The 19,415-nt window shown below is 44.1% G+C and overlaps 1 protein-coding gene across 5 annotated transcripts in view; it reads right to left on the bottom strand.

Moving 5' to 3' along the window:
* Nucleotides 1–19,415, bottom strand: part of thsd7ba (thrombospondin, type I, domain containing 7Ba) — a 646,137-nt gene that overhangs the window by 265,464 nt on the left and 361,258 nt on the right. The gene's annotated exons all lie outside the window — the stretch shown is intronic.

Here is a 19,415-nt window from a genome sequence, read left to right on the forward strand (position 1 = left end):
ACCAGAGGAAGTAATCTCTCTTTATCAACCCTATCGAATCCCTTAGTCAGTTTAAGTACCTCTTTTAGATCACCCCTCAACCTTCTAAACTCAAGGAAATACAACCTAGGTTTATGCAACTTGTCCTCATAATTTACCCCTATAAGTTCATTCTATTGAATCTGTGCTGTACCCCTTCCAAAGTCAGTACATCTTTCCTGAGGTTTGGTGCCCAAAACTGAACACAGTATTCCAGATAGGTCTGACCAACTGTACCATCACTTCCTCACTTATGAATTCCAACCCCCTTAACATAATATTCTAATATACAAGAATAATAATTACTGTAGAAAATGTTTAATAACATTTAATCAGAGCACCTCAGGTCAGGTGAGCGGAACTGGTTGGAGATTGGGGCGGAGTGTCAGATCAAATAAAGACCAAGGGGCTGGGAGTAGGCCTCAATCGGAGCACCTGAGCTAAGGTGAGTGGACCTGGATGGAGGCCGGGGCAGAGCATCGGATCAGATAAAGAGCGAGGGGCTTCAGGGAGAGAGGTAAGAAAATCAAAAGTGATGTCAGCAGAAGAGAAGGAGCTGATCAGCTGGTAGCTGGTGAGTGTTTCTTTTTCTGGTGAATGTTTTTGTTTTTTTAAGTCTTTAGTTTATTTTCAGTTAAGTTTAGTTAATCTACTAAATCAAGGCATGGCAGGGCAGCTCAGGTCCTGTGCCATGTGGGAACTCCAGGATGCTTCCCGTGTCCTGGACAACCACAGGTGCAGGAAGTGTTGTCAGCTGGAGGAGCTTGAGCTTCAGGTTTTGGAGCTTGAGCAGCAGCTGGCGTCACTATAGTGCATCCGCGAGGTCGAGAGCTATGTGGATAGCACGTTTCAGGAGGTGGTCACCCCGCAGCTTAAGACAGTGCAGGCAGAGAGGGACTGGGTGACCGCCAGACAGACAAGGAGGACCAGGCAGGTAGTGCAGGAGTCCCTTGAGTGCATCTCGCTCTCTAACCAGTATTCTACTCCCAGTGCCACAGGCTAGCGAGTATAGAAATAGGAAGATAGAGCAGATAAATGCATGGCTGGAGAGATGGTGCAGGAAGGAGGGCTTTAGATTCCTGGGGCTTTGGGACTGGTTCTGGGGGAGGTGGGACCTGTAAGCATATGTAAGCAAATTTCTGAGAAGTGCAAAAACAATAGGGCAGTAATAGGGGATTTCAACTACCCTAATATTAACTGGGATGCAAACAGTATGAAGGGCACAGAGGGCACAAAATTCTTATATTGCATTCAGGAGAACTTTTTTAGCCAGTACGTAGCAAGCCCAACAAGAGAGGGGGCAGATCTGGATTTAGTTTTAGGAAATGATGCTGGGCAAGTAGGAGGAGCAGTAGGAGAGCATTTTGGTGGTAGTGATCATAATTCAGTTAGTTTTAGCATAGTTATGAAAAAGGACAAAGATAGAACAGGAGTTAAAGTTCTCAATTGGGGAAAGGCCAATTTTACTAAGCTGAGAAGTGATTTAGCAAAAATGGACTGGAAACAGTTACTTAAAGGTAAATCAATGTCAGAGCAGTGGGAGGCATTCAAGGGAAATTCAAGGGGTTCAGAGTAAACATGTTCCCACAAAGAAAAAGGGTGGGACTGCCAATTCTAGAGCCCCCTGGATGTTAAGGAGCACACAGGGTAAGATAAGGCAGAAAAGGAAAGCTTATGTCAGACACCGAGAACTCAATAATACAGTAAGCCTAGAGGAGCATAGGAAGTGCAGGGGTGAAATTAAAAAGGAAATTAGGAAAGCAAAGAGAGAATATGAAAAAATATTGGCAAGTAAAATCAAGGAAAATCCGAAGATGTTTTTTAAAATATTAAGAGCAAGAGGATAACCAAGGAAAGAGTAGGGCCTATTAGAGACCAAAAAGGTAACCTATGCGTGGAGGTGGAAGATGTTGGTATGGTTCTTAATGAATACTTTGCATCTGACTTCACGAAAGAGAGGGACGATGCAGACATTGTAGTTAAAGAGGAGTGTAAAATATTGGATGGGATAAACAGTGAGAGAGGAAGTATTAAGGGGATTAGCATCTTTGAAAGTAAATAAATCACAGACCCAGATGAAATGTAACCCAGACTGTTAAAAGAAGCAAGGGAGGAAATAGCGGAGGTTCTGAGCATCATTTTCCAATCCTCAATGGATACAGGCGTGGTGCCGAAGGATTGGAGGACTGCTAACGTTGTACCGTTGTTTAAAAAGGGAACGAGGGATAGACAGAGTAATTACAGGCCAGTCAGTCTAACATTGGTGGTGGGCAAATTATTGGAATCAATTCTGAGGGACAGGATAAACCATCACTTGGAAAGACAGAGTAATCAAGGACAGTCAACATGGATTTGTTAAGGGAAGGGTCGTGTCTGACTAATTTGATTGAATTTATTGAGGAGGTAACAAGGAGGGTCGATGAGGATAGCGCATTTGATGTAGTCTACATGGATTTTAGCAAGGCTTTTGACAAAGTCCCAAATGGCAGACTGGTCAAAAAATACAAGCCCATGGGATCCAAGGGAGAGTGGCAAGTTGGTTCCAAAATTGGCTCAGTGGCAGGAAGCAAAGGATAATGGTCAACGGATGTTTTTGTGATTGGAAGGATGTTTCCAGTGTGGTTCCGCAGGGCTCAGTACTAGGTCCCTTGCTTTTTGTGGTATATATTAATGATTTGGACTTAAATGTAGGGGGCATGATTAAGAAGTTTGTAGATGATGCAAAAATTGGCCGTGTGGTTGATAGCGAGGAGGAAAGGTGTAGACTGCAGGAAGATATCAATGGACTGGTCAGGTGGGCAGAAAAGTGGCAAATGGAATTCAATCCAGAGAAATATGAAGTAATACCATTTGGGGAGGGCAAACAAAGCAAGGGAATACGCAACAAATGGGAGGATTCTGAGAGGTGTAGAGGAAGTGAGGGACCTTGGAGTGCATGTCCACAGATCCCTGAAAGTAGCAGGACAGATCGATAAGGTGGTTAAGAAGGCATTACGGGATACTTTTCTTTATTAGCCGAGGCATAGAATATAAGAGCAGGGAGGTTATAATAGTTTAATTATCAAACTGAGACCAGCTGCAAAAAGAAGAATCCATGCCCAGTGTTAAAAAGGACAAAAAGTGCCCTCTATATTATCCCTTATCACTTCCTTCTTGGAGTACACTGATTGTTGTTATGCACACAAGCACAGCACCAGCAACATCCCACAAATAGCAACAAGATGAGTGATCAGTTACTCTGTTTTGAGGGGGGAATGTTGGCTAGGACACTTTTGAGTAATGTCTACTCCTTCAAGTAGTGCCTTGGGATCTTTACCATCGACTTGAACAGTGTTGGCATCACCTCAGTTTAACATTTTGGGGGTTAATTTGGTTAACCCCCAAAAATGAGCACTGGGATCTGCAGTGCACGATTAACCCGTGGCCGTTGGTTGTGATGCAGGCAGCACGTAACATTTGTGCTGCCTGATGATTTCAATGGTAGCTGCATGCAACGAGCGATACCCGCGCTGTTGATTGGCCGCATACGCCAGCAGTTGGCCCCAATAAGGGGAGTGGCTAGCACTACCTAAAGGCAGTTTTGCACCTCTTAAACGGGAGGTGCACTGTGGCTGCAGAAAGTGCTGGAAGTGCTTTGGGAAGTGAATCTGTGGGAATATATTGAAGAATGGCTGCACCAGTGAGAGAGCATGCACCAAAGTTCTCAGACAGCACACTAGGAGCCTTGGTGCAAGAGGTGGACAGACGGAGAGCCACCCTATATCCGCAGGGGGAGCAGGAGGCCCTCCAGATATATGCTCAAAAGGCAGTGAGAGGCTGTGGTGGATGAGGTCAATGCCAGGAGCATCACACCACACACATGGATGCAGTGCAGGAAGAAGTTCAATGATTTGACATGAGTGGTCAAGGTGAGTAAGTTCAAGTTTCAAGTGGCATATCCTACCAACTGCACCACTAGCCTCATCCACTACTCCATGCACTACACCCCCCATCACCCACCTACCAACAAACTCAACCCTTCAAATCACATGCTGCATCTCACCCTCACACATTACCACTCTGGCAAGCCACACACCCACAACTCTCAGGTCACACATATTGGCAGCTGTTCAACCATAACAGCCACATCACCCAAACATCTTGCAGGACACTCACAGACACACTTGAGGAGAAGGTGGCGCACAACATCAGGCAGCAAGAAAGAACTGCAGGAGGACAGGCACCCCTTGACGTCCTCACCCTCGTGGAGGAGCCAGTGCTGGCCATCATTGGAAAGACCATCGCTGAGGCCGTGGCCACCGGCGTTACTGGAGGTATTGATGATAAGGATCTCTGTATACCAGATCCTCCTCCTTGCTTCCCATGTCTCCCTCATCTCACAATCTTTTCTGACTCGCGTGCTGCAGATGGTGTAAGCACACCCGTCTTACTTTCTCCTCTCCCCACACCACAACTCAACCTATGTCCCTTTGTCACTTCGGGGACCCAAGAACTGGAACTAGCACAGAGACAAACGACAGCGGTGATGAAGACACACCATCAGTCGATCTTACACTCACAGCCATCCATGATTTGGAAGTTCAAACTGCTGCTATCGTGGCTTTGGGTTCCACAATTGAAAGGGGCTTCTAGGGCGTCACAGCAGTCCAGCAATCTGTTCTCCAGCAGATCACCAGGATTGCTGAGGCGGCACCCCAGGAGAGTGGCAGTGGCACCATGGAAGATGAACCTGCTGTCATCCCTCAGGATGACAGCATTCCTACTCCCATCCCTGCCACTCCACCAGTGCCCTTGCTGTTGCCTGTCAGCCAGCCATACCAGACTGCTGCAGCCCAGGCTGAGGTGGTGCAATCTGAAGTCGGGCCCTCCTGGCCCAGATCTGCTTGAGGTCGTCCTCTACGGCCATCTGCACGTTCCTCATTTGAAGGTCAGCAGCCTTCCACCACCCATGTTCCAGCCACTGGGGATGCTCCTCGTAGGAGCAGTAGGAAAGGTAAAGGCTCACGAACAACAGGCACTAAGGAAATACAAAAGGGTGAAAAGTGTCAGTTTGTTTGAATCATTTCACATATAAATCTATAAATGTTGTTATGAATTTGTATTTGGCATTGGTTTTCATTTCTGCAATGAGTTGAGGGGTGAAGCAACATGTAATCATGAGGAAGGCATTTTGATGGTCATGTGGGAGAGGAAAGGTAAAGATTTTGGGACTGTCAGTGAATGGGGAGGTGTCTTTCAAGTTACTGGTGTCGCTCATTAATCATCTGATCACGCAGAGCCCTGTCAGACAGGGCCTGTCTACATTGTTATCTCCCCGCCTCTTCCTCCACTTCCTCCTCCCTCTTCTTGCAGCTTGTCCTGCACTGCATGGCCTCTCTGCATGCTCCCAGTCATGCTCAATTCCCAGAGGAAGCCCTAACAGGCCATCCATGTCTGGAAGCAACTTTGGTCAGCACACTATTTTAAATGCCAGTAACAGTACTGCAAGACCAGCCAGACCACTCTCTATATAACATAGCAACCTTCTCCAAGTATAGGGAAACTTCCACAAACATCCACAATTGTACCAGCAGCCAGAATAAATAATCTAACAGCTAACCTGTAACTCCTGCATGCTCCCTTTAAATAGTGCTGGTGGGGGATCCTTCATGCCTTTTAACTCCTGTTCAGTTGTGCGAGGTTAGGACAGTGCTTTGGCTGGAGCGGGAAGTTCGAAAATGCCGTTGGCTGCTTCGAATCAGTTTTGTGCACTGATTTACCTCATAATCTCCCTACTGTACATGCTTCTGGCGTTCATTAGGTCAACCACCTTTACCAAGATGGCGTCCTGTGTGCATCTCAGACTCCATTTTCATGGCTTAGGTGTCCACGTAGCGCCTACAAAATGGGCGCCACATGGATCAATTTAGCCCCTCTCATTTAAAGAACAGCACTTCTGTCAATACAACAACAATGTACTGCCCTGGAATATTAACCCAGTTTCGGCACTGAAGTCCTGATGTGGAGCTTGAACCTACAAGCTTTTGATCCAAAGGCAAGAGTGCTACCAACTGAGCCAAGCTAGCACACCAGTATTAGTTAAACATTTTACAGAAGAGGTAGAAAGGAAGTGCACTGTACTGCCTAATCACATATCAATATAGAATAAACACAATATACTTTTTGCTACTCGCCATTTATTTCATCTGTTGCTGTAGGCAGTCTTATCCCTGAGATGCTTTCTATCTCATTAATTTCATAAAATTGATATACACACTCATAAATGGATCTACTGCTAAACAGTCTGGTGGCAGGATTCCAGCCTGGAGACTGAATCAGAATTCAGATTTTGATGGACAAGTTTTCAAACTTTTGAATCCATAGTTTGGATTCCAATTTCTTAACAGTGCAACACAATTCAAATCCATCACCGTACTTAACTGGAATGGATAGATATCACAACCTGGATTTTCAGGCCGTTGGTATTAAAATAATGTCCAGGCTCACAATTCCACAGTGATTAAACTTGAATAAAATCTAAATACTTGAGGCTGCAAGGTACAGATTGTATGCAAACACATTGGGAGTAATTTTGACTTGGCTGATAGTGTAAAATGGGCACTATTGATTCAGCTGCAAGTTATACACCTCTCCTGATTTGAAATCGGAAGAGATCAAAGTCAAAATTACCCCGATCCACTTTTTGCTCTCCACAGCATCAAATCAGCTGGGCCAGTGGTTAAACTGAGCCAGAACTCTGCAGTGTGGCATCCTAGCTTTTAAGAAAGCCCTTTCTCCCAGCAGTATTCTCCTCCAGCCACTGGTTGCTCAGTTCTCCCTTCCAAAACACTCTCCTGATCAGCTTCTGGGGAAATATTATTCTTAAAGGTTTGCTGTTCCTCCCAGCATAGGTGGGTTTTTCCATATGCTCTGTCCCAACTGCTGACTCAGGACTACAGCAGGAATATCAGCAACTAGTGGACTAAAAGGAGAACTCAGTTCAGAATGTGCAGGCAGGGCTCACGAGCTGAAAGACTGCAGAGAAGAGCCAAGTTCCCTCTGAATTCATTTTATTAGTAAAATCACAGAACGATACAGCACAGACGGAGGCCATTCAGCCCATCGTGCCTGTGCTGGCTCTTTGGAAGAGTTATCCAATTAGTCCCACACCCCTGCAAATTTTTCCCCCTTCAAGTCGATGCTACATTGTTGGATATGGTCAACTTCAGCCTGTTCTTTTGTTTGTGCCAGTGGTAGCCACAGGTTCCTTTCTTTAAGGCATCCTGTCCGTTTTCAGCTTGACCTGTTGGAGCCTGTAGGTTTCTTACATTTATCTTTGGAATACAGTGAAGAGTGGCTTGAGTACCACATTCCAGGACCAGATTCTGTGCTGCAAGTGGGAATTCCTTGTTTCACTATAAATCAGGAATTCCTGCCTGCACAAAAGCCAATCTTAGGACAAAGCAGCAAAAGGCCGGAGAAAACTCAAAAGTGCAGAAATTTACTCCCTGGGAGAAAAGGAGAGTAGTTGCTTTCCTGAAGGGTCTCTTAGCTCCATTAACAGAGTCGGGAGTGGGCAATGACAGAAACCATCAAGTCCTATTGTTCTCGGCACCAGACAGTCTCCAGCTAATTTCCTTCTGCATGAACAACCACAACACCACTCGCAGCAAAGGAGCTTTTCAAAAACTAAAAGGCTAGGGGTGGGGTTGAGGGGGGTGACCCTGGTAAAGTGAATGAGATGCAGCCAAATTTGCCAGAAATGTTGGGGCTGTTTTAGAATCTTTCATTTAATATCTTTCTTACAAAATATTTCAGTGAACTAAGTCACAAGATCGATGTATATGTTTATTAAAATATTCAGGTGACGATTCAGAATTAAGGATGAGTTGGAAGGTCTGAAGTCACACATGGCTCTTCTTCCTCCCCAAACAATTTTTCATGATAGCAGTGCCCCTTTATAATTTAACAACATCCATTTAAATTCCACAGCAGTATAAATATAGCTTTAGTGTTCCCTTAGACATTACTGCATTTTTTTCAAGCAGCCTACTCCTAACCCTTTGGGAATAAGAGCCTAGATTTTCCAAGCAGAATTATTTTACTGCTGGGACCCTTTTCAAATAATACCTATGGGAAAATCCAGACTATTGTTCTCAAACCAGTTGCTGGGGAGTGCGATAATGGCTGAAATGATTTTCTCCGATTTCCCTTCACACCAAGTGCGGACGGACCCTGCCTCCTCTCTGCAACTCTCCCTGTCAGCATAGCTAAAATCAGAAACTCCTCACATCGGGAAGCCTGGGCATAAAACCATGTCCTACCATCTGTGATGCAGTACCACACAGCCTAAGTTAAAAGAATAACAGAAACAGTGAAAAAAAAATAAAGATACAGGAACAAAATGTGAGACAGAGCAGATAATCATCCATTCACAAATCAAGAGAAGTAAAACAGAACCCGATTCAGAGGATGAGGAAATACACATATTTTACAACAGAGAAGCAATATTACCAAGAGCTTAAAATACAGAATGACAAGTGGTGAGAGTAGAGTATTGTTGCAACTATAGGGAAGATTATTCATCGAGAGATCAGACAAGCTGTTATAATTTAAATCAAGTAAAGCAATTACTAATGTTAAAACGCATTTAAATCCTTGATAATCTTTCTCAATTAAGATTGTACTCAGAACTTATCAATATTTGATTTTTTTTTTTTAAGAGTTGTCATAGAGCAATTTAAAATTACTAGCTTTGTGACATGGTCCCATGTATGAAAGAATAAGGTGAGAATGCATATTTTCCAGTTTGGCTTGCAATTCCCTACCCATCTGAACACAAAATCAGATTACTATGCATAATGAAAGGTTTGAACTTCTGCTTGTGTTGAGTTGGAGATGGGAAGTTATCACTACGAACACCGTAAGTGTATCTGATGAGGCTGACCATAATTCATTGCTAGTTATTCAACCAGTTATAGCTTGAGTTATTCACCTGGACTCATTAATGACGGTTGTTCTCTTATGTCACTACAGCTACAACATACCCTTGATATGCTGAATTCTGTCAGACATGTTGAGCAACAGCATCACACCTGGCCCAAGATTACAAAACTCCACCAAAAAATGTCTTATCAGACATCCAGAGAAATAACCAACTCCACGTAGGGCATTGTGTCACCTGTCCATGCAGGTAAGTTTAAATCCTGTAAACCATGAAGCTCATAAACAAAATGTTCGTTGTTATTTGAACAGCAAGCACACTAGTTCCTTGGTTCCTAAGTAGGTCATCTTCACAGAATCAGCTCCTGTCGAGGTCTGCCTGTAGAAACCAGGTAAAAATTATACATCTGGATTTAAGAACTGAAACATTTTTGAAAGCTGCAAGGGGCACTGAGTAAACAAGGAGTTAAGCTGCGCTGTGTTTAATCCTCTAAACAACTCAAAGGTGGCTGTGGAAGTTGGGAAACTATTTCTAAGAGAACAATCAGCTGATTCAGAAACTGGAGCCTGCATGATGGAAAAAAAATATTAATTCATCATTTCAGTATCTGATGTCTTTATTCATTCCAGGCAACAGGCTTCTATTGGATTTCAGCCGAGCCTTGATTAAAACACAGAATACTTTTAATGATGATCAAGACTCATGCTGAAGTGTCTTAAGTGTTGGAGTAAGGTTGTACAGTTTGCTGTTCTGCTGCAGGGTTTAAAATCCATTACAAGATTCTAATTAAATAATGTGAATAGATTATGAGTTTCGAGGATTGTCGCTTTTAAAAGTACAGTGGGGCACAGGTCAACATCCAATAAATGAGATGCTGCTTAAATTCAGAATCTAAATTTACCTCATTAATAGTTTTTATTCTCATAAAACAAACAGAAATGTATCATTTTACTATCTAAACACACTTAATAACACAGATTGCAATGTTTCAATCATTTTAGATGGCTAAATCAAACTATTAAAATAAGGTAAGATAGAAGAATGAGATAGATTGGCTGAATGGCCTCCCTCATCAGTACTTACTTTTGTACATAAACAATCGATCTGTATTCTCTGATTGAAATTCAGTTAGCAGATAAATAAAATTACAAACCAATAAGCAAGTGTGCACAATTTCTTTTTGTATGCCATTTTCTTTCCTGATTTTTCTTTCCACATAAGAAATGTGTTCTCCTCATTAAACGGTCGGGACAGTCCAACTTGCAGTTATCTCCACATACATAGTCCTTGCTGCTTACTGATAGATCCACCAAGAGAATTTGACTTTTGTGGAAAAGGATGCAGTTTTTCCTCCTTCACCTGATGATCTCAACAACATTGACTGAACTCACATACTCAAGAAGCACAAGTACAAATATCAATTGAGACTGGCATTTCAATGGGTCTCCTGGTTTTTAATTACCATAACTCGCATTTATATAGCACCGTTAACAGAGAAAATGCCCCCAGCTTGCACTGAGTAGAAATAGTCACCAAGCAGTTGTAAAAGAGTTGGGAGAGGTGACCAAAAATCAGTCAAAAAGACAGGGTTGAGGATGCTTTCAAAAGCGGAGAAAGAAGTAACAAGATGCAGGGGCTCTGGGAGGGAGTTCCAAAGAATAAGGCCTAGATAGCAGTAGACTCTGCTACTGCTGGTGGAGCAGAGGCTGGGGGCGAGGGTGCACGGTCGACCAAAGTCAGTGCACTGAAGAGCACACACTTGGACATAGGATTTTTTGGGCTGGGGAGGAGGGCTGTTCCAAGAATAGAAGTTACAAGAATATCATCCATTATGTCACTCCATTTGGAACTAACCTTCTTGTCACAATATCTGCCATAAATCATAACAATGTGTAATACTATATCTCAGTATATTACAAATGTGTTATTTCTTATCAAATTAAATGAACTTAATGTGACATGTTGGATAATCATGAAGAATTAGAGATCTAATACATGTATGGATCTTGTAGCTTTATCAAATTGTTCTAACCACAAACAGGCACAGGGAATAATTAGTCTGCATGACCTTTGGCTATATATTCTATAATGAAAGTATATGGCTTCATTACCAAGGAAGATTGCCTTAGGTCACATATCAGCTGACATCTTCATTCTAGTCCTGGATTCTGTCAAACAATTTACTAATTACAGACCCATTACATCAAAAATGTAACTAATGATGAAATTAGAAATGAAGCAACCATCAATGCATTGGGAGTCAAATTGTTTGCCAGTGTCTCCATGTCAAGAGAATCCTATTTGATATGCTATTATGCCAGTGTATAAATTTAGCAGCCATAAAGAATATTGTTTAAAATACACGGGGCTGGATTTTGCTGTGAAAATAATGGTGAGGTTAACAGCGATCACTGTTATTTATGTGCAAATCGGCCAGCAACTTCTGGCGACCACACATGCGCAGTTAAACGTGGAAATCCAGACGTTGCTGGCATCTCGCCCTGCTCCTCCAAAAGCTGCGCGAAAATGTCATGGCAGCGGCTGACTCATCATTCAAATGTATTGAACAGCGTGAAGTTCCTTTACTTACCTCATAGACAAGAACTAAAATGTTAGGGCTTGTTTATTCCAGTGTAAGCACCCTTTGAATGACGTGGTAAGTCTTAATCCTGCCAAACAACCTCTCTAGCACTGAAAATTAACTTTTACAAGTGTGGAGTCTCATCCTTCAGTTTTTATTGTTGGAAATAAAAAAATAATTTTTTTTTTTAACTTTTTTTTCCCGACTCTTATCTCTCTCACTTAATCCAACCTTTCTTTCCCTCTCTTTATTTCACTTTCTGTACCTGATTTGACATTGAATACACTATTCCAACTTACACTTTCTGGTTCAGTCTCTGCTCTGCTCATTAATGATGCTTCAATCTGATTGGTTAAGGAGATACCCAGCTACTTGCCCCGTTCACTCAGGTCCCAGATGCCCTATAGAGGGCGGTGCGCTGAATAGATCTTTCATTTCCAGGAACTTGCCGTGCAAAAGCTCATAGAAAGTCTACGGCAAGTGTCAGTCTAACCAACGGCTAGTGCCATTTGTTTGCCACTCGCAGCAAAATCCAGCCCATTATGGTTGAGGTTTTCTTGCCCGAATATTATTCTGCCAATTTTAATAAAGAAACTTGCAAAACACAAGAACAATTTAATCATTCATAGCCCAGAATCTAACCTAAAGAAATAAAATCCATTTCTTTCCAGTACAGTTAGGGGGACATCTTGCTGCTAAATCTAGCTGGGGCATTTTAAAACTCCTAGCTCTTCAGTTTTATTTTTATTTTCAATGTGGATCCATTACCCGAAATAATACCAGGAAGGTAGAATATTCTGGCACCCAGCTATAAATTATAAGCAACTCCGAATAATTCGAAAGGGAAATGTAATAAAACCAATTAACTCGAATCAATAACACCTGAAAGAATATTGGACGAACTCCTGGAGAAAGAATATGACTATTGTAGAACAAAGCCAAGATTTGACAACTTTAGTTTCAAAAGTGGAGAACTGGCTCAACCTTATTAACCCAACAGTTTTGAATTTTAACCTCAAAACTGTAGCCAACGGGCGAATTGAGCATTTTGGTTGAGAGTAATGATACACTAACAAAACTGTAGAATCACAATTTTATGTTTAACAACAAATCATAAATGTAGTGTCAAACCTGCTGTGGTAAACATCAAAATCTTGCCATTCATGAACTCACTAATGCCACGTCTGACTTAGAACAAAATACCAACTTTGCAATAACCCTCTAACACTGCATGAGTATTTCATAATTGACTATTAACAAATAATTTAAAGTATTTTTTCCTAACTTGATGCTACTGCTTGTTAATCCATTTTTGCAGCTGCATGAATCCTCAGAGTAGCTAAGTATAGGCAAATAGGCCATTTATGCTTTCTATCTACACTGCACCTTTGTTTACTGATCTACGTTTTTTCTGAAATTAGCCAAGCAAGGAATATTAGCCTAAAGAGAATAAAAACATCTTCATAGCATCTTAGCATATCCTAATGTGCTTCACAACTAATTAATTACTTTTTTGAAGTGCAGTCACTTATATCACATCGGCAAACACATCATTCAATTTGTGCACAGCAAGGTCCCACAAACACAAATCAGATAAATGATCTGTTAATCTGTTTTTGATGTTGTTAACTGAGGGAGGAAAATTGGCCAGGAGAGTTCTCTCCGATCTTCTTTGAATAGTGCCATGGGACCTTTTACAGCCGAAGGCCTCCGTCAATATATAACTTACTCATTACTGCACTCAAATGCCAGACTTTATTACATGCCCAAGCTGCATAGTGGGGCTAGAACCCACAACCTTCTGAGTCGGAGGCGAGAGCACTACCAAAAGAGTAAAGACAGCTTCCAGAAGCTAAACGGCCAGAAGATGAACAGCCTTTAGCTGCAACAATGACAGGGGAAAGTCAAGCTCAGATAAATAAGCAGGAATTGTAAGAGATGATAAGAGATTCCAGTTATTTAAATTAATTTATTTTTCACTTTTGCCATATTACATTTAATAATAACAATGCCAGTGGGAACACAGGGTTGTGATACTTAACTTTTCAAATGAAATTCTTAACTTTTAGAAATGGATGACATATTTGTATTTGCACTCAACTGGACGAGCCACATAAATGCCATGGCTACTAGAGCAGGTCAGAAGCTGTGGTAAGTGCTTCATCTCCTGACTCACCAAAGTCTCTCCACCACTTACAAGGCACAAGTCAGGATTGAGATGGAATACTCTCCACTTGCCTAGATGGGTGCAACTGCAACAACACTCAAGAAGCTCAACTCCATTCAGGACAAAGCAGTCTGCTAAGATCACCAGCCCATCCATCACCTTAAACATCCACTCCCTCCACCACCAACGCACTGTAGTTGCAGGTACTATCTATAGGATGCACTGCAGCAACTCGCCACGGTTTCTTCGACAGCGCCTCCCAAAACTGCATCCTCTACCACCTAGAAGGACAAGGGTAGCAGGCGCATGGGAACACCATAGTTCCCCACCATCCCAACTTGGACATCGCTGTTCCTTCATTGTTGCTGGGTAAAAATCTTCGAACTCCCTACCTAACAGCACTGTGGGGGTACCTTCACCCCGTGGACTGCAGTGAGGTTCAAGAAGAAAGCTCACCACTACGTTCTCAAGGGCAACTAGAAATGGGCAATAAATGCTGGTCTTGCAAGTGACTCCGATATCCTGAGAATGACTTTTTTTTAATGTTTTTTTGCAAAGTTCACAATTGTGATAATATGATTGTTCACAAATACTTGCAGTTTGCGAACTGAACATATCTCCTCTGAAATGTAACAAGAGATGGAGAGAGATTAAAGCTGACCAATTTTTTTGGCATCAAGCAAGGCCACCAGCTGAACAAAACTTTTAGGTTTACTATATTTTAAAGTACGTGAAATCTGAAAAATAATGAGCAATGCTTGAGAAATTGTTTTATTAATTAGACTGTATACCCCAATATGTGTGCCACATTACAGAATATGCCAGAAGTCTTCTGCAATTTACTGAGTGCCATGCCTAAACTTTTAATGCTAACACATCAGTTTCTGATGGTGATGCTTACAGTGCAAATCAAGCACTTTTCATGCTTGGTTTGTAAGAATACCATTGATTCTGCTGAATCACCAGGTCTGTTCAAAGGGACACCTCTGCCAATATATCTTTATTGATATGGTATACTTAACCGAATAACACTATACATCAAGCCTGATGCACATTCGTGGTACTAACAAGGTACTAAAAGGGTATGCTGATAGGGTGAGATGAAGTAGGGAGGCAGGAGGTTCATGTGGAGCATAAACACTGGCATGGACCTGTTGAACTGAATGGCCTGTTTCTGTGCTATTCGATGTAACAAGTGGTATTGTAAAATTTTGTATACTAAGTATATAGCAAAATCTGCTGTTTGGTAGTTCCCTGCATCACAGTGCTTTCTTTCAGGAATCATGGCTTTAAGATCCAGCAGGAGCTGATTCTTGATTCTGAAGACCATAGACACTAGTCTGTATTTTGTTATTTCTCCTACTGGGCGAGTCATTGTCAAGGCTGAAAGGCCTTCCTTTACACCCTGGAGCAAGAGCACTTGTGGTTGCCTGGACCTCAGAAAGTGACAAAGGAGTCTGTACTCTCCCAGTTAGGAGGTGAGCAGTCATAATGGAGAAAAAAGAAACAATAAAACATGATGGGGGCTAAGTTGGGCTGCGTAGCACCCATTCTGTAGGCGTCATGAGGACACCTAAGCCCCAAAAATGATGTCTGAGGTGAGCATGCACACTTCTGGCATGACATGCGCAGGACGCCATCTTGGGAAAGGCGTTTGCACACGCGCACCTAACCAATGCCAACAGCGTGTAAAGCAGAGAGATGATGACGTTAATCAGTGTGCAACGATGATTTGGAGCAGCCAGCGGCATTTTCGAACTCCCCGCTCCAGCCAATGCACTGTCCTAACCTCGCACAGCTGAACAGGAGTTAAAGGGCATGAAGGACTCTCCACCAGTGCTATTTAAAGGGGGCATGCAGGAGTTACAGGTTAGTTACTGGATTAGTTATTCTGGCTGCTAATACAATTGTGGATGTCTGTGGAAGTTTCCTATACTTGGAGAAAGTTGTAGTATTATGTAGAGAATGGTCTGGGTGGTCATGCAGTACCGTTAATGGCATTTAAAATAGCACTGAACAAGGTTGCTGCCAGACATGGGTGCCCTGCTAAGGCTTCCTCTGGGAATTGAACATGATTGGGAGCATGCAGAGAGGCCACGCAGTGCCGGACAAGTTGCCAGAAGAGGGGGGAGGAGGAGGAGGCGGCGCAGGACACTCAGCAGGAGCCATTTAAAATGAGGACCTTCAGGGACCAATTCTCTTACCTCAAATTCAGCGACAACCAATGCATCCGACGGTTGTGGTTCACGAAAGAGGTCGTGACTGAGATTTGTCAACTGTTGCAGCCACAACAGCAACCTCAGAGCAGGGCAAGAACAGCATTGCCTGTGGCTGTCAAGGTAACCATGGCGCTTAATTTTTATGGCTCTGGTTCCTATCAGGCTGCTGCTGGCGATATAAGCAACATCTCTCAGTTTGCAGTGCACTGCTGCATAAGGGAGGTCATGGAGGTTCTGTACGCACTCAGAAACAGATTCATCACATTACCTCTTGACAGAGATAAGCAGCATGAGCGAGCATGAGGGTTTGCTCGCATTACAGGCTTCCCCATGGTGCAGGGTGCCATTGACTGCACGCATATTGCCACGCGTGCTCAACATCTGAATTCGGCCACATTCATGAACAAAAAGGGTTTCCGCTCTCTCAAAATGCAGCTGGTGTGCGACCACTTGCAGGTCAATGCCCGCTATCCTGGCAGCAGTCATGGCTCCTTCATTCTGCGGCAGTCCAAAGTGCCACCTATATTTCAACCAGCACAGAAAGTCAAAGGCTGGCTACTGGGTGACAGGGGTTATCCCCTCATGAAGTGGCTCATGATTCCGGTCCGGAACACATGCACACGTGCACAGCAGGCCTACGACGAGAGCCATGCTGCCACAAGGAATATCATCGAGCACACCCTTGGTGTCCTCAAGCAACATTTCCGCTGCCTGGACCCTCTGGAGGAGCCCTGCAGTACTCAGCTGAGCAGGTATCAAGATTTGTCATTGTATGCTGCATGCTGCACAACCTCGCCATTATGAGGGAACAGCCCTTGCCACCACCTATCTGGCAAGAACCTGAGCCAGAGGCAGAGGAAGAGGCGAAGGAGGAGGAGGAAGAGACTGAGGACAAAGTGGAGGAGGAGGAGGAAGTGCAGCAGGTAGTGAAGGACGAGGCACGGAGGCAACAAGGTAGACAGGTCCTATCTACCAGGGCTCTGCGTGATCAGATGATTAATAAGTGATACCAGTAACCTCAACGACACCTCCCCATTCACCAACAGTCACACACTCCTTACCTTTCCTCTCCCACATGACCATCAAATCGTCCTCCTTATGATTACACATTGCTTCCTCCCTCAGCTCATCGCAGAAATAAAAACCACCAAAGGCAAATTCAAATCGAAATTTATAAATGAACACATGAAATGATTGAAACAACATTACACTATTCACCCTTGTGCATTCCCTTAGTGCCTGTGGTTTGTGTGCCTTTTCCTTTCCTAGTGCTCCGATGAGTTGCATCCCCAGTGGCTGAAGCATGGGTGGTGGAGGGCTGCTGACCTTCAATTGAGGAGACTGCAGGTGGCCTTGGAGGACGACGCGAGCAGCTCTGGGCCAGGAGGGTCCGGCTGCAGATTGCACCACCTGGGCCTGGACTGCAGCAGTCTGGCTGGCTGGCTGTCAGGCAACAGCAAGGGCACTGGCGAAGTGGCAGGGGTGGGAGCAGGAATGCTGTCTTCCTGAGAGAGGACAGCAGATTTGTCTTCCATGGCGCCACTGCCACTTTTCCAGGATGGCGTTTCAACACTCCTGGTGATCTGCTGGAGAACAAATTGCTGGACTGCTGTGATGCCCTGGAAGCCCCATTCCATAGTGGAACCCAGAGCCACAATAGCAGCAGTCTGAGCCTGTAACACAGCAGTCAGACCTTAGATGGCAGTTGTTTAGGCTGCAATGGAAGCTGTGACAATGGTTATCAGACGCTGTATCATGATGGGTTCCACAGATGTGCTGATGGAGGTGACCTCCCATTCCACGTGGGAAAGGATGGGCTCCAAGCTCCGCACAAAGCCATGTGCCAAGTTGGAGATGGACTCCTCCATGCCCCTTGCCATTGTGCGCAGGCTTTCTTTCAAGCTTTACAGTGCACCAAGCATTTGGTTGTGTACCCCCATCAGCCTTCTTCTGTAGCCTGGCCCATCGAAGTCATCATCTGACTCCTCTGCAGCAGAACTAGTGTGCAACCTCGCCCTCTGGCGAGCTGGCACCTGTGGTATCCATTCCCCCCGCTATGACTCCTGCACTCTTGTGCCCGGTGTCTCACCACGTGCAAATCCCTCCTCTATCCTAGCCTCTAAAGTACATGCAGTGTCAGTCTGCGAGTGTAAGATAGAGTGACAGTGTGTCTGCTTCATCACTGTCATCTTCTTCTGCCTCCTCTGAAGGTGCCTGTTCAAGTTCTGTGATATCTGAAATGGCTGATACCATCTGCAACACGTGAGTCAGAAAAGATTGTGGGATGAGTGAGAGGTGGGAATCAAGGAGGAGGATTAGGTATGCAGAGACCCTCACCATCGATACCTCCAACACCGCCAGTGGTCACGGCCTCAGCGATGGCCCTTCCAATGATGGCCAGTACTGTCTCCTCCACGGGGATGAGGACACGTTGGGCTGCCTGTCCTCCCGCAGTTCTTTCTTGCTGCGTGCTGTTGTGCCCCACTTTCTCCTGCAAGAAAGAGGGAAGTGTGTCAGTGACTGTCCTGTAAGATGTTCGGGTGATGTGGCTGACATGGTTGAATAGCTGCCAATGTCTGTGACCTGTGAGTTGTGGATGTGCGGCTAGCAAGAATGGTACTATGAGGGTGAGATGCAGCATCTGATTTGAAGAGTTGCATACTGATGGAAAGAGGTTGTTGGTACATGGGTGATGGGGGGGTGTAGTGCGTGGAGCAGTGGAAGAGATTAGTGGTGCAGTTGGTAGGATATGCCACTCGAACTCACTCACCTTGACCACTCGTGTCAAATCATTGAGCTTCTTCCTGCACTGCATCCATGTGTGTGGAGTGGTGCTCCTGACATTTACTTCTTGCATGACTTCCCCCCACTGCCTCTTCAGCATGTGTCTGGAAGGCCTCCTGCCACCCCCCCCCCCCCCCACCCAGTGGATAAAGTTTGCCCCTCCGTGCCTCCACCTCTTACTCCGTGCCTCCACCTCTTACACCATGCACCGTCCGAGAACCTTGGTGCACGCTCTCTCGCAGACGCAGCCATTCCTCACTTTCCTGTAGCACAGAGTTAGTTGACAAACGAATTCCAGCTCTCCCTGCAGCCACAGTGCACCTCCCCTTTAAGTGTGCAGGCTGGCTTTAAGTAGTGCTAGCCATTCCCAATATTAAGGTCCCCTGCTGGTGCGTAAAGCCAATCAACAGCGCAGATAGCGCTGACTGCATGCAGCAATCACGTAGATCATCAGGCAGCACGAATGTCTCTGCAAAATAAGTATGCCATAAAAAGCAAACTCAACTGAGTCTGATGAATAAAGATTTTGCAACTCTAAGATTTACCTTTCTCCAACTTTTCTACAAATTATTTAATTCAGCAAAAGTTCCAAAACAACTTGTCGCAGAAGATTTTCAGAAACTGCATTAAAAAAAAATCAGTCCTTTTTATCATTTGTTTTTCTCCCCCTCAGCATTGAATGCTACAATCTGCAACTGAGGGGTTGGGCTCATGACCTGCTCC

The sequence above is a fragment of the Heptranchias perlo genome, chromosome 7 (genome assembly GCF_035084215.1).
Source record: "Heptranchias perlo isolate sHepPer1 chromosome 7, sHepPer1.hap1, whole genome shotgun sequence".
NCBI lineage: Eukaryota > Metazoa > Chordata > Chondrichthyes > Hexanchiformes > Hexanchidae > Heptranchias > Heptranchias perlo.